Genomic DNA, 8,133 nt, shown 5'->3' with positions numbered 1-8,133 from the left:
GATAGATCTTAAGATCTGCCTCTGCTCCTGAGTTAAATTAGAGGCACAGGAGAGTCTATTACCCTCTACTTCCTTACGTAGGCCGTTGATATCCCTTTGTATCAGGCCTATAGCGGCCTCCACTGCAGGAATATTCTTGGGCGGTTGGAAATTGCTCTTATTCCTGAGTCCCAGTCTTTTTAATGTGATCATATCCGGGTTATCCGTGGTGTTAGTCACGGGGTTTACCGGTTGGGTTGAAAAAAACGCCTTCAGACGTAAAGTTCTGAAGAACTTTTGGAGGTCCAAGTCCATTTGAAATAAATTAAATTTGTAGGAGGGACAAAATGACAGGCCCTTCTGTAGTAATTCGACAAGCTTGGGGTCAAGGGTTTTGGAACTAATATTGATAACAAGTGAATCTTGGCCTACCTGTGATCTAGTAGGAATAGATGTTCTTCCTCTGCTTGTACCGCGTTGCCTCGTGTTGCCCCTCCTTGTGGGGTTGGACACTGGACCTCTATCCCGGGAAAATGATCTTGTAGAGTCTGAGTCAGAAGTGGTGGGAGATGCAGATCTGGGGTGATTTGGAGGGCCGTTCCTCCGAAATCCATCTTGCCATTTGTACACTCTATTGTTGTTGTAGTCATCCAGATCTCTCTGGAATTTCCTTCTTTTTTGGGCCTCCACTTCCTTTCGGTAATCTGCCAGAGTGGTGCGGAGGGTCTCTTTAGTTGACTCAAACTCTGTTTGTGAACATGTGCTTCTTAACTGATGTTCCGTGGCCTCGATCTGTGTCTTAAGAGAATTAATTGCCTTCTGGAGAAAAGAGATCGCTAATAACATCAAATCGTATGAACATTTGTTGAGAATCATCTCAAATTGCTGCGTATAAGAACTGTCATCCCTGAAAATTGTAGGGAAAGTGGACATTCTAAGTCCTCTCGGTATCCGTTGGACCTTAACATATTCTGCCAAGGTGGCACAATGTAATTCTAAACTTATAAGCTTTTTAGAGTCCTTTTCCAGGTCTCTTTGTCGTAGTTCCGCTGGAGCAGATGCCAGGAAGTCCCTGGATATCGTCACCTGGGCCAAGATATTGGCGGTTTCTTCTGGATTATATGACAGCATAAAACGTGATGCGTCACCACCTTCCATCGCAAAGGGAAAGATCCGTGTAGATCTACACGAATCTATACTTTCTATATATCTCACATTTCTCTTATAGCCAATTTTGGCTTTGGCTCAAAAAAAAAAAAAAAAAAAAAAAAGCAACAAAATCTTCAGCAAAAAAAAAGCTGTATTTCCGCAACATGAGGCCTTAGCCTAAATGTAGCAGGTGTAGCCAAATTGTAAAACATTTATGGCCACTTTTTAGGTGCATCACCCTTAGAAAATGTGGGTCACTTTGACTATTAAAAATCAGAATGTACAATCTCCAAAAAAAAAGTTTTACCTTCAGATAATTACATATATAGAATAGATTTGTCATTTTCCTTCAGAAGATACTGCTTCCTCCTGGAGGGTTTTACGGCCACTCCTTGGTGCCGTAGGATCCCTGTTGGAAATAGCTGGAATGGAGGATAAATTACTGATTGATGTGGGCCTGACTTTGGGACCGATACTGAGAACAGGAGGTGTTTATCCCTGTTGTGATTAAGAGAATAATGTTTGGCCTAAAAAAGTCACATTCACTTATCTTACTACTTTGTTATATAGCCCCAATTCACTTCAATGCTGGGACTGGTTGGACCTGAAATAAAGAGACACGCAGAGGCGTAGCCAGTGGGGGGAAGATAGGACTGCTGCCCCGGGCCCACTGACTATGTGTGACCCACCCTGGGGCCGCCATTGATACATCATTTATTTCTAACTAGATCGGTGTCTGCAGACACCGATCTAGTTAAAACATATCCTGCGATTTAATAGACTTGCGGTTTACAAGACCCAAGACCACAGATGGACGTCTGCTTCTCAGCATACACAGCGCAATAACGTCACAACATCACACTGCCTGCGCTCAGACACAGATGTCATGTGTGTAGACACAGAGGAGTCCGCAGCTCCATTCATCAGGATCACAGGTAGGCGAGTATAACTTTTTTGTTTATTTAGCACAGATGAGGTATATTAATAGTATAAGGGGTGGTTAGGAGGGGGAAATCTAACTATAAAGGGAGGATTCATTAGGGGGCATTATGACTTTGGGAGGGAGTCATTTATATAAAGGCTATTATGGAATATTATGAATACAAGGAGGGAGGTTATTTATGTAAGGGGCCATTAGGGGGCATCATTTATATTAGGAGGCTCCCACAGTTCTTTTTTTGCTGCAGGATGCCATGTGGCATTTTCCAGCTCATTTTAAACATCAAAATAGATCATCAATAAAAGATCAGTGACCCTCCGCTGATCAGCTGTATGAAGGGACCATGGCTCCTCTTTATTTCACATGCTGTCTGTTTATAGTGACCATGTGATGTCATTCCAGGCTTGTCACATAGACGTGTATAGGACCAGGATGTAGTTACATGACATGGCCACTAGGAGATGAATGACACTATGTAAAAAAAAAAAAAAAACACGGTCATGGCACTTACACAGGTACCCCTGACCATTCAATTAGCTGATCCCGGGGTCCCGAGTATTGGAACCCCATTTTTTTAAGTAGTAGAAAAGTAGAAAAAAAAGTGGCACTACCGAACACACAAAGTTCTTTGTTCCTGAGAAAAACAGATGCAATGAGGTGGAGCATAAAGTACGGGTAACCATGTTGTCAAATATAAAAGCTAACAAGCTTGCCAAATGGTGCTCTCTGCATAAGAAGTCCATACAAAAAGTAGCAAAAAATAGAAAAAAAGCGCAGGGCACTCACCAAACAGCGGGTTCTATAAAAGCAGAAGGCTTTATGTCATCTTTTTAAAACCATCCAGCGCATAGGGATAGAGTAGATGGTATAACAAACGGATCAGGCGACGATCATTTCATGCAGTAAGCATCTCATCAGGCTTGCTATCACATTGCCTCTGTACCTCTGAGTTATACCGGTGCACTGACCACCTCACCTTCAGGGAGTCTGATCAAACTAAGCAATCTTTATTAACAAAACAACTGTTCATTTCAAAGAAAGGTTAAAACAATGAATTAGTTACAAAAAAAACGTGAAAAAGAAAGACACAAGCTTGAGTATCTCAATCCTTCAGTAGTATATATAGTAATAGTATATATGCATTGTGAGCCTCCGCTAGAGTACACGTATATTCTAATAGGACCTGGTTGGATTAGTCCCGCCCTTTATTTTACGGACCTGAAAGAAAACAGTACATTGTATCTCCTAACCAATCATAGAACAGGATATTTTAAGATTCCTTGCAAGGGAATCAGGAAAAAAAAAATAACGCACTAGTGTAAACAGGGGTTTAGAGAAATACACTCATATCTACCCTGTCATTAGACCTATAGGGCCATTGCTCCGGTATGCAATATAATTTTGGCTTCCTCCTGTAGAAGCCTACGACTTCTATCTCCCCCTCTTGACATTGAATCAATATGTCGTAGACCAAAGACGGAAAGGCATTCAGCATTCAGCCCTTCCTCCGTGCACTTCTTTAACCTGCTCTATCAGCCTGGGGGACCCCTTTCCGTTAGTAATGGATTTAAAATGCTCCCTAAATCTATGAAATAGAGGTCTGATTGTTTTACCAATATAGAACCTTCTCCAGGGACATTGGACTCCATATACAACATACTTTGTTTTACAAGTAATAAACTGTTTAACACTATAGAAAACCCCTCCCAAGTTGGCCTGTTTAATCAAGGTCGTCTAATCGCCCTCTCATCACCTTTAAGAAGTGTAAGACAATAAAAGACTGCATTGTGTCGAGCAGGTTTTCGTCCCAAAAAAATACATGGTTAGATAGCGGTCTACCTAAAGGTAACCATCGATGTCGCAATTGTGCATACTGTGAATTTAATAGCCAGATTAAACAGGCCAACTTGGGAGGGGTTTTCTATAGTGTTAAACAGTTTATTACTTGTAAAACTAAGTATGTTGTATATGGAGTCCAATGTCCCTGGAGAAGGTTCTATATTGGTAAAACAATCAGACCTCTATTTCATAGATTTAGGGAGCATTTTAAATCCATTACTAACGGAAAGGGGTCCCCCAGGCTGATAGAGCAGGTTAAAGAAGTGCACGGAGGAAGGGCTGAATGCTGAATGCCTTTCCGTCTTTGGTCTACGACATATTGATCCAATGCCAAGAGGGGGAGATAGAAGTCGTAGGCTTCTACAGGAGGAAGCCAAAATTATATTGCATACCGGAGCAATGGCCCTATAGGTCTAATGACAGGGTAGATATGAGTGTATTTCTCTAAACCCCTGTTTACACTAGTGCGTTATTTTTTTTTTCCTGATTCCCTTGTAAAGAATCTTAAAATATCCTGTGCTATGATTGGTTAGGAGATATAATGTACTGTTTTCTTTCAGGTCCGTAAAATAAAGGGCGGGACTAATCCAACCGGGTCCTATTAGAATATACGTGTACTCTAGCGGAGGCTCACAATGCATATATACTATTACTATATATACTACTGAAGGATTGAGATACTCAAGCTTGTGTCTTTCTTTTTCACATTTTTTTTTTTGTAACTAATTCATTGTTTTAACCTTTCTTTGAAATGAACAGTTGTTTTGTTAATAAAGATTGCTTAGTTTGATCAGACTCCCTGAAGGTGAGGTGGTCAGTGCACCGGTATAACTCAGAGGTACAGAGGCAATGTGATAGCAAGCCTGATGAGATGCTTACTGCATGAAATGATCATCGCCTGATCCGTTTGTTATACCATCTACTCTATCCCTATGCGCTGGATGGTTTTAAAAAGATGAAATAAATTCTTCTGCTTTTATAGAACCCGCTGTTTGGTGAGTGCCCTGCACTTTTTTTCTATTTTTTGCTACTTTTTGTATGGACTTCTTATGCAGAGAGCACCATTTGGCAAGCTTGTTAGCTTTTATATTTGACAACGTGGTTACCCGTACTTTATGCTCCACCTCATTGCATCTGTTTTTCTCAGGAACAAAGAATGTTGTGTGTTCGGTAGTGCCGATTTTTTTCTACTTTTCTACTACTTGTTTTACCATGAATTAGCCGTTAACAAAATTATTTCCCAAATGATCACTAGTAGAGATGAGCGAGTAGGAGTTCGATGTACTCGAGCGAACACTACTAGCTGTTCAAAGTTTAAGGTTCGATGCAGAACGCTGGTTCTTCTCTTACCTTTCCGAAGTCTTCTCCATGCTGCGTCCCCGCGTCTTCTTCTGGGTGGAATTCACTCTGCCTAGGCATCCAGCCTAGGCAGAGCCGACTGCACATGCGCGGGCATGCACGCGCATATACGCGCATGCGCAGTCGGCTCTGCTTAGGCGTCGGGCCTGGGCAGAGCCGACTGCGCATGCACAGTCAGCTCTGCCTAGGCCGGATGCCTAGGCACAGTGAATTCCACCCGGAAGAGGACGTGGGGATGCTGCGCCGGGAGAAGACTTCAAGCAGAAACCAGCCCAACCGTCACTCGTGGACTTGGTAAGTATGATTTTATCGAATGTTGCGTACCCCTGAAACGAGCATTTCCCCCCATAGACTATAATGGGTTTGAAATCCGTTCGAACAGTCGAACAGTGTGCGGCTGTTCGAATCGGATTTCGAACCTCGGACATTTTAGTGTTCACTCATCTCTAATCACTAGAATTGTGCACTGTCTAGCTATTACACAATATTAGTAATTTTTTTCCCAGTGTCCACATGTGTTCTCACTAGTTCCTACTGGTTATACCTCTATCTATACAGCTAAGAATCCAACTAGTTATACCTAGCTATATAGCCAAATACCCACCTGTTATACCTCTATCTATACAACCAAGAGTTATAGTGGTTATACGTCTAACTAAACAGCTCAGCAGCCTACTGGTTATACCTCTAGCTATACAGCAGAGAATCCAACTGGTTTTACCTAGCTATACAGACAAATGCCCTCCTGTTATACCTCTATCTATATAACTAAGCATCCTACTAGTTATACCTTTTTCAATATAGCTGATTACCCTACTGGTTATACATCCAGGTATACAGCTGAGCATCCTCCTGGTTATACTTTTAGATATACAGCCCAGAATCCTACTGGTTATACCTCTAGCTATACAGCCGATTATCCTACTGGTCATAACACTAGTTATACAGCTGATCATCCTACTGGTTATACCGCTATCTATATAGCCGAGCATCCTACTGGTTATACCTCTAACTATACAGCCGATCATCCTACTACTTATAGCTCTAGCTATTCAGCTGAGCATCCTAATGGTTATACCAGTAGTTATATAGCCCAGAATCCTACTGGTTATACCTCTAGCTATACAGCTGAGCATCCTGCTGGTTATACCTGTAGTTATATAGCCCAGATTCCTACTGGTTATACCTCTAGCTATACAGCTGAGCATCCTGCTGGTTATACCTGTAGTTATATAGCCCAGAATCCTACTGGTTATACCTCTAGCTATACAGCTGAGCATCCTACTGGTTATACCTCTAGCTATACAGCTGAGCATCCTACTGGTTATACCTCTAGCTATACAGCTGAGCATCCTGCTGGTTATACCTGTAGTTATATAGCCCAGAATCCTACTGGTTATACCTCTAGCTATACAGCCCAGAATCCTACTGGTTATACCTCTAGCTATACAGCTGAGCATCCTACTTGCTTTGCCCACATTGTGCACTCATAGTGAAGCTGTCTAATATCAGGACACCTAGAATCTTCCCTTTTGAAGTTCTGCATTATTTTACATTTGGAGACATTGGACATTGTTTGGACAATATATTCAGGGAAGCTCAATCCTTTTCCCTATTGCAAACCCCAAGGAATATAAAACATTAAACACTTTTGTATCATCAGAATGTGCTTTATAGAAGTGCTCGCAGCTTTTCTACTAGTTGTACCGTACCAAGCGCTTTGTGTCAGCTCATGGACAGTCTCTGGCTCCGCAGCACAGAACATAGGGCTCTGTATTACACATGTGGCTCTGGTATATTAGCACTATGGTGTCCTGTATGAGTATGTGAGAGACATGGAGGAGGGGGTCATTGACCATGTGAGGAGCCTGTACAACATATACAGGAAATTTTGAGGAAACCAACATCATCAACAACAAAGTATCAATAGTCAGTAACCTGAAATGATAAACCTAAGTGATAGGCTTCAATGTCACTGTAATAATAGGAAACCTTTACAGTGAATTACATCCGGTCTATTGTGATTTATTAGATCTGGTGAATTCTATGGAGATGATAATCATCTCTATTATAATCCAAGATAATGAATTTCATCAGGACGTTCCGGATACGATGATTTACTAATGTCATCCCTAGTGAGCCCATTATATCATCTCTAAGGAGAGAAACCCCAGGAGGAAGCGATAGATGTGAGCACACGTGCTGATAATGGAGATGGCTGCTGTATACGGAGCATAGTATAGAGTGTTATACTAGAGTTATATAATAGCAAATCATCATTATCAGCTCTATATAGTACAGAGCACACTACAGTATAGAGAGTTACACAACAGTTATTTATATCCTTTCATCATTCTCATAAGCTGTATACAGTACATATATCACACATTTCATAGACTGCTCAATTACATCATGCCATAATGTCATTATTAGAGATGAGCGAACAGTGTTCTATCGAACACATGTTCGATCGGATATCAGGCTGTTCGAGGTGTTCGATTCCATACGGCCACCACGTGGCAAACTGCAAAAAAAATTGATTCCCCTCCCACCTTCCCTGGGGCTTTTTTTTTTGCACCAATAACAGCGCAGGGGAGGTGGGACAGGAACTACGACACCGGAGGCATTGAAAAAAATCGGAAAAAGTCATTGGCTGCCGAAATCAGGTGACCTCCATTTTAGACGAATAGTGGATTTCAAATCCGGGTCATAGGAGACTGTGAACTTTGTGACTATGAGACAGGGATAGCTGTACAGGCAGGGATAGCTAGGGATAACCTTTATTTATGTGGGAATGTTATTAAAAATAACTTTTTGGGGCTCTATCGGGTGTGTAATTGTGTTTTTTGTGAGATAAACTTTTTCCC

Source organism: Leptodactylus fuscus, chromosome 5 (genome assembly GCF_031893055.1).
Source record: "Leptodactylus fuscus isolate aLepFus1 chromosome 5, aLepFus1.hap2, whole genome shotgun sequence".
NCBI classification, from domain to species: domain Eukaryota; kingdom Metazoa; phylum Chordata; class Amphibia; order Anura; family Leptodactylidae; genus Leptodactylus; species Leptodactylus fuscus.
The sequence above is the reverse complement of the archived record's forward strand: the minus strand, read 5'-3'. Positions refer to the sequence as shown.